Genomic DNA, 9,211 nt, shown 5'->3' on the forward strand with positions numbered 1-9,211 from the left:
AGAACGGCTCATAACAGAACGAATGTTATTATGTTATCATTTCATTGACACAAAAAAAACAGCCGTTACTTTTACGGATAGATACGGTATAGATACCATGTGGGGTGTGGTATACAGAGTTTGTAAAATGATATTCTTATTTCTTGGAAAGCTGCCTCTGAAAATAACCCGAGTCACCTTGGGACAGAAACGGATCGGCCCAGTGTCACAGGCTGAACATAACGTGCTCGCTAATAAGTGGAACATTTTGCACAGTGTTAGATATAACATCGTCATTGTCGGGTGTCGAACCTCGTATGTCCAAACCCGTTACTTTTCAGGAAATGAGTGGAACAATGGATCCGATCAATGGATCCGATAAATGGATCCGATCAATGTAGTTATCATTTAGTCCCATGTTCTCGTTAAACCATTCAGACCTGACGTCGACATTTAAAAATCCGGACAATTTTCGGAAAGATTTGAGGCACATTTTAACGATTTTTCAAAAATAGCAGACCTACAAGCTCATAGCGCGCCACTCGGTGGCGCGCTATGAGCTTTGTAGATCTGCTATTTTTCAATAGCTAGAGTTTGACGTAACGCTTAAAACACCAAAAGGGGTTCCCGCCCAGAATGGGTTAATACATTACATTGGTTCAGAATTCATAAAACCAACAGACAGACGAAATAGCCAACAAATTGCAGATCTACAAGCTCACAGCGCTTTTAGATCAGCTATTTTCACCGCTTTTGCACGACACACATACACGTCATTCATTTGCGAGAAAACATAAAAAGTTTAAAACCTGGAAATATAGACATTTCTGCCCCGCCCGACAGCAACAAAAGTGTGTCGTTTTGTGCGTGCCTGCATCTCTGCATGCACCTGTACTTGTGTACGTACAGTATATCGTTCTGATAATTGTGCCCTCACAAGGATAGAAAGAGGGAGACAGGGCCGGTCCTGAGCAATCTGGCGCCCCAAGCAGGATTTTTCGCCCCCCCCCCTCAAAAAATTTAAAAACGTTTTTTTTTTTTTTTTACTCTGTCCCAAAAATTGAGGAGACACTGTGGAGGCACTGGGGGGACAGTGGGGACACTGTGGAGGCACTGGGGGTCCATTGGGGAGGCACTGTGGGGACACTGGGGAGGCTCTGTGGAGGCACTGGCGGGACACTGGCACTGGGGAGACACTGGGGAGACACTGGGGAGGCACTGGGGAGGCACTGGGGGGGCACTGGGGGGACACTGGGCAGACAGAGTTGGGACAGAGTAAAAAAAAAGAAAAAAAGAAGGTTTTCTTTTTTGTTTTTGTTTTTTTGCGCCCCCCTCCCCCATGGCGCTCGAAGCGGCCCGCTTCGTCGGCCTGTAGGAAGAACCGGGCCTGGAGGGAGAAACATATTGGAAAGTGAGGCCATTTTTGATGGTGTCCGGCGCCTAAAATAGCCGACCTACAAGCTCATAATGCGATGCGTTGTGAGTTTGTATATCTGCTGTTTTCAGGCATGGGACACTGGCGTGCCACAAATATTTTTTATAAACCAGGCTTTTTAGAGGTTGAACCATCTGAAGAAAAAAAAAATCCCCAGCCAGCCGAAAAAACCCTTTGGGCAGATTCAAGCAATCACTCAAACTTGAATGTATTTCAGAGTGGTGGTCGCAAGAGAGTTGTATGCCTGAAACATGTGAATTGGTATTCGTGCGTTAACACCAGAAAATTAGAAGCGACAACTGCATTTAGCGAACAATTATATGTTCTGTAAAAGAGAGCATGTGATTCTTATGATAGAGATGATTAACTCGACGTATTGCTCAAGGATATGGGCTTTTCTACGCGGTCAAACTAAAGCTCTTGAACACATGAAGGAGTTGCTTGTCTTTGGGTATTTGCCCCAAGACATGCAAGTAGTCAATGTGATGCCTGTGTCTGCTTGGATACACACGCACACGCACACACACACACACGCACGCACGCACGCACACACACACACACACACACACACACACACACACACACACACACACACACACACACACACACACACACACACACACACACACACACACACACACGCACGCACGCACGCGCACACACGCGCACGCACATGCACACAACGTGCACACACATTTGCAACTTGTGATCTTAACATTTAATATCTACACGGATGTATTCAAAAAAACACTGGCAACACGGCTTAACAACGTTTGTAATTCTTAAGCGTCCTTCTTATTTACAATACAAAAATACAGAGGCGGCCAGGAGGATTAGAGATGCCAGAGCCATGATGAACCAGAACGCGTTGCCACACTATCTCAGAGCTTGTACAGTATGCATGAATTCAGAGAATGAATACAGTGAATTATTAAAAAAAAACAACAACAACAACAACAGAACCACTTATAAAAACCTGCATCCAGATAAGAAAACAAGCTGCTGTTTTGCCTCAAGATACACCATTAGTACATTAAAGTCTGTGGGATCTGGCTTCAGTCAGTGTGACCCAGGTTTTAGCCCCACGGTTGACTTTGGTTCTGACCCAGGCCTGTCGTGTGTGGTAAAGACACAGTATACTGACCGGCCGCTCCCTTTGCATTGGAGGGTTCTGTACAGTATGGCCCGTGGTTAGGAGGACACTTAGAGTAACATACGGAATGGTTAACACTACGTAGTATAGTACAGTGGTTCTCATAGTGGGGTCCGTTGAGGGGGTCCCGGGGGGGGGGGGGGGGGGGGTTCCCATGCTAGATGGATGATAGTTTGGAACTATAAGTTGACCCCTTATAGGTCTGTTAATAACTCTGAGAGCGTACACACATGGAGCCAAACGGGTACGGTGGTTGTTTCCATTGACTAAAACTGGGGGTCCTTGAAATGAAGGTTTGAGAACCACTGGTTTAGTGGAAGTAGACTACACTACTGTACAAAGTGTTGTGCCTGAAAGAAACAACCGTTTCAACCTGATACGATGGAGAGATGAGCACTTACCTAGTCCTGCTACCATCCACTGACCTCCCACCACCTTTTTTTCCCCCCTTCTTTTTCTTTCTATTCTTTTTTGTAAATTATTGAATGAAACTAATAAGAGCAAATTTCTGCTGGCTTATTGCATTTGTACTTGAAAAGTTATGGGTTGGTAAAGCTAATGAGTTTGACTAGACATGACTTCTAAACAAGAATTGGACTGAAAAATGTGCCCTCATCTTTATCTCTCTGATTTAACTCTTTCTTTGGATTATCGTGGACTTGGATTAGTGACCTTCTGGCGATGACTGTTGCTCTTTTAGACGTGCGAGGGGGAGGAAATGTTGCTACGGTGAATCCTGTTAAACCTGTTTGTTGCACTCATTTTCAAATTGATATCCGTTTTCCACAATTTCTGTCGTCTGACAAGCTATATTATGTTGTTGTCCTGAGTGTTGGTTTTAAAAGATACACTGGTCCATTTTGTTCAGATTGTCATGCAGTCACAAGACCATTGATTTGAGTGTCCTTAACCCATTTTGACCTGTGATCAGATTCTAAAAACGTCTTCTACATCCTGACAGTTTTCTGAAAAAGCTATGTTTCTATGTCAGTGGTTCTTCGATTTTTCAGAAATAGCAGGCCTACAAGCTTGGCGCGCTACGAGCTTGTAGGTCTGCTATTTTTCAATAGCTAAAGCATAACATAATGCTAACACCAAAAGGGGTTCCCGCCCAAAATATATGACCAATTTCCAAGTTTATCTAAAGTCCAACTTGCAGGTTGTTTCTTTTGCTCTATAAACAATGGAGTGACTGGTCATGGCCACCTAGCTTGACACATACCATATCAGACTCTCACAAGTCTTCACCACGGGACCATATAGTTCTATGTCCCGATGAGGACCTCTGGAGCAGTGGTTCTCAAAGTGGGGACCCCCAGGCGTCCTCGAATGAATGGGGTCCCCTAGCAAAATGAGCTAATTAGCACCTCCATCAGTTTAACCACTTAAGCCTATTTTATTCTTCGGCTATTCAAAAATAGCAACCACACGTTGTGAACGTGTAGAAAATGTTAAACATTTGGAATAATTCTTAAACGTTTTTAATGAAAATGTTTGAGAGGCATGCTGCTCTACAGTTGTTGTGCTATCTGCTGCTTCCCTTGTATTGTCTACTGTAAGCCAGTTCAAACTGGTTACGCTGTAGTCCATTCTAAAATGCTCCATTTACAGCGTATATTATTATAATGTCATACAAGGGATTCACCTTTTTGTGCTCACACACTCTGAATGGAGATGCCATTGCCAACGTTATTGACCATATTATATGTATGGTCGTATAGCAGGTAGTTAACCTGCAAGTTGGATTTAAAGCCAAAACTACAGTCCTTCTGGAAGGCTAACTATTTATAATGTGGTTGATAGGTAGAAATACAAATTGACTTCTCTGAGAACAGTGACATACATGTGCAATAAGGTTTGTAGTAGTGCTTTGTTGCTGAAAATACTGGTAGTAGCATCATTTGTTGCTGTCGTATAGGAAACCATGCACCTAACTCAATTTTTGAGGTTTCTGATGTTTTTGCATAAATCAATGCTATTCAACACCCAGGCTTGAATCAATAGAAAGTAGTAGAAATTAAAATGATTCGGACAAAACCTCTTTACTCCATTGGACCCTCAAAATGTCTGCTAAAACAGCTAGCTCCACCACCTCTCCCCCTCTCATGCAAGTAATTGCCAGTATATAAAGTCACAGCACCAACTTTAGCTGAGGCAGTATTGCTTTTGTTTTCAAATATATATTCAAATAAAAAAGATTTTCTTCATTTCCTGCAAAATGTATATTTTTCATTTTCTGAAAAATGAACATTTTTAGAGTTGGGTTGGTTTCTTCCCGACAGCAGAGATATGCTCTGCGTTGTTGCTAGAACTACAGTTGGGTGCCACCGATATTGTCCCTTATCATTTGACCCATTTAGGCCTGACCTCAAAATTTTAAAAAATCCTCCAGTTTTCTGAAATAAATATTTTCACGATTTTTCAAAAATAGCAGACCTACAAGCTCGTAGCGCGCCACTCGGTGGCGCGCTACGAGCTTGTAGGTCTGCTATTTTTCAATAGCTAAATTATAACATAATGTTTAAAACACCAAAAGGGGTTCCCGCCCAAAATGGGTTAACTGTCCTTTTGCGCAGATCACGCAAACCTCAGCAAAAAGAAAAGGACAATATCGATGGCCTCCAACTGTATAAAAGGCCCATTTTTACTGTTGCTTTACTGCTGTGCTATCTGAAATGTTGGGCCGGTAATTATTCTGTCTTTTTTTCCTTCCTTTCTTTCTTTCTTTCTTTCTTTTCCCTGGGGGTAGCTTTAAGAAGGCCCTGCAAAGAAGCACAGGGTTGTAATTGCACTAGGTAACGATAAAAAAAAAAGAAGAAGTTTACAGTATTTCTTGTAGAAATGTGATCTGCCATGGAAAACAGGGCTGACTGAGATAATGAGTGAATGTAAACTACCTGTATATCTATTCTGTAGCACTGCTTTGGCTAAGGGTCCAGCTGGGTCTGATTGAATAGGGCAAAAAAATAAAAATAATAATACTGAATCACTTTTGCTAAATTGCACACTTTCACAGTTGTATCTTCACATCAAAGTGGGCCAGAAAATATAGTAGTCATTTGATATTGAGGTTTGGTGTTTCCTTTTAACCTGGAGCTGTAATTTCAAATGACTATTGGTTCTCTAAATGTGATGGAGCACGAGGAAGTATTTCTCAAATAAATCTAAAGAATAACAAATATCCTATGCAGGCCTCTGTGATATTTCCGATATGATATGCCAGCTAATTATTTTTCAACTATACAGTACATGTAAGACATGTACTGTAATAGCAGGTCTAAACAAAGGACCCTAAACAAAGAAAAGAAAATGCTTAGGAGAGGGATATGCGTAATATATACATATTTCAACACATTTTAAAATGGCCATGCTTCAGTTCTAAAAGTAGCTCTTATAATCGGTAAGGATTTAGTTTTTTATTATGATTGTGATTAAACACAATAAGTTTTATAGTGCATTTAATCACTCATCTACTGCGAATCCACCAGAAATCACACCGTTATAGAGATGCCCTGCGGTTGCCATGATCATTTGTTTTCCTCCACATGTGATATAAGGGGAATTTGAAATCAACACAAAGTTATCATTAAATAAATAACATGCAGTGACGAAAAGTGTGTGGACCAGTGCCTTATAGACTATGTGGCTATGAATATTGTTGGGTAAGATTATCTGTTGTTGAAACATAGTCAAGACAAGTGAGCTATAGCTGTAAAATGGCTACCCTTGATGGGGCTGTTTTCCATATCAAATTATGATGTTTAAGAAAATATCCGCCAACAACCTTTTGGAGGTGGGTTGTAATACCGACTTATTTGCTCATGTTTTAAACAGTTCATATACTTTTTTTTGGTCATCACCATATTTATCACAAAGGAAGCACCAACATATCCCTAATCTTCTGTCTGATAAAAAAAAATTGTTGTCATTCCAATTTCAATATAATCATATATAGCTCATCAACAATAATCCATGATTTCCCTGATTGACACCCATATGAATTTGACATCAGTTAGCTTGTTGGTTAGAGGATGCACGTACGTACTGAATGCTGTGGCCTCCCTGGTACAAATATGCCATCGCTGTCAGGCAGAAACCTTGTAAATACATATTTTAATGTTTTATGTTTTTCTTATTATTTTTTGTAAATTAACGCCCTAGAATGTTACGTAGAAGTAGTGAAAACAGGCCTGATCTACAGGCTCACAATGTGAGTTAGCTTGTAGATCGCTATTTTAAAATGTTTCTAAAAAATATAAAAGGGTACGGTTTTGGACATTTATACTGTACAAGGTTTCCACACGACCGCGGCCATGTGTTGCCTTTTGTAATGTGTATTAAACTGGTACAGTTGGGTGCCACCGATATTGTCCCTTATCATTTGACCCATTTAGGCCTGACCTCAAAATTTTAAAAAATCCTTCTAAATCCTGAAATAAATATTTTCACGATTTTTCAAAAATAGCAGACCTACAAGCTCGTAGTGCGCCACTCGGTGGCACGCTATGAGCTTGCTTGTAAATCTGCTATTTTTCAATAGCTAAATTATAACATAATGTTTAAAACACCAAAAGGGGTTCCCGCCCAAAATGGGTTAACTGTCCTTTTGCGCAGATCACGCAAACCTCAGCAAAAAGAAAAGGACAATATCGATGGCCTCCAACTGTAGATCGCTATTTTAAAATGTTTCTAAAAAATATAAAAGGGTACGGTTTTGGACATTATGCTGTACAAGGTTTCCACACGACCGCGGCCATGTGTTGCCTTTTGTAATGTGTATTAAACTGGTATATTGAACCTACGTCAACAAAAAGTCATTATCAACCATGGGGATGCAACTTTTAGTGGCTTTCAATAGTGCAAATTCCTTGGACACAAAACGTAATCATTTCCCCTTACAGCTGCACTATGTAACTTTCCTCTTATACGCCGCATTTGAACCCTGTTTCCTGCGCGAGTGCATAATGTTTACCATTGAACTAGTAGAGCCGGGGGATAAGTTGAATCTTGACCATCAGGTCAACATTCGTGTCAGATCCTTCGTGTCTAGACCTTTTACACCAATGTGTCTCAATAGAAGAGCAGGGAGACAGTTATATCGTATTAACATACTCTACCATGCAGATTGGGCAGAAGAAAATGTTACGTAGTGCCGCTTTAAAGCTGTTTTTAGCCATATCATTTACTACTTATCTGCCTTATTAAGTAATGCGTACAATTCTGTCCCAGCCAAAAACAAATGTGACTACCAATATGTTTCTCTGCCTCTAGGACTCTTTTTTTTAATTGTACTGTACAGGGTGAAAGTGAAATGGAATGATGTTGCACTAAAACCTGAATCATGCTGGGTAAAACTAAGTATGAATCACCCTTAAACAGTGATTCTCAGAGAATGTTATGGCTAACCCTTAAGAGGATGAGCTCTGTTTGTGGTGGCTGAAAAAGATAATGCTGTAAATGTACATGTGTTAGTTATATGATATACTAATTCATAATGTTCATAACTTTATTTGATCGAAATTGACATCTCACCTAGGCCTACAGCAAACATATTTGCGATAGCTAAGTTGCATTAATGTCGCTTTTAACATAAATCAGTTTAATTGTTAGGAATATTTAAAACAAAGAATGACTGGATGTCAAATGAAAATGAAGACAATATGGGTAGGATTATATCTGGTAAAGATCCCATTTTGACAGATTTTATTTAAACTTTTTTTTTTACATCTCTAACACTTGACCCCTGTTGCTCTAAAATCAGTATAATGAACTTTAAAAAAAAATCCATGTAACAAATGTAGCATGACTTTACAGTTCCAAACAGGTCAAGTATTCTTTTTAAGGAGTGGTTACCAGAAATGATTTTACAGTTACCTACATCAAAGATATATGAAATATATGATGCATGTACAGTATACAGTGCCTGCAGACAAAGCAGTGAGGAGTCTTGCAGTGGAATGGTTTTCTATTTTCTTTTTGTTTGTCACACACCATGGTCCTTTATTGATTGTTCAGCATTGTTATACACACAGTAATCTGGTGACTGTGAGAGGAATACAAAGACTGACTACTTTGTCATGTGTGCACGAGGACCTGCAGCAAACTCAGAAAAATGATTGCAACGGAGGTTTCTTGTGTGTATGTGCGTGCGTATGTGTCTTTGAACGTTAATGCCAGCACTTTAGAATTACCAATTAAAATTGCTATGTGGTTGCCTATGGGCAACCACACTAATTAAATGCCAAGAGTGAGTGTCGTTTAGACAAAGGAACAAGTCACCTTCAAACCCATGTGCTCAGAGCGCTGACAATCAGAATGGGGGAAAGAGACCCACAGTGTGCACTATGGAAAATCTGTCATGAATCGCTGTGCTCCCGCTGTTTTCCTTGTCATTTCCAGCTTGTTGTTAGTATTTGCTATAGCTTTCTACTACATGTTGCTTGTGTCAATTCTGTTTTTTCTTGATTACAAGTGTATCTCTTTGCTAAAAAGGACAGACTTACAGTATAACTTGGTGCTTCATTCATGGAAATGGGTCATGTTTGTGTTGTTAATAATAATAATGCATGGACTTTACTTGGTCCTAATTCACTGGCTATAGTGGTCTCCGTTGACAACATCATATGAGGAAAGCACATCTGACT

This window comes from Electrona antarctica (assembly GCF_951216825.1).
Source record: "Electrona antarctica genome assembly, chromosome: 16".
Classification (NCBI taxonomy): domain Eukaryota; kingdom Metazoa; phylum Chordata; class Actinopteri; order Myctophiformes; family Myctophidae; genus Electrona; species Electrona antarctica.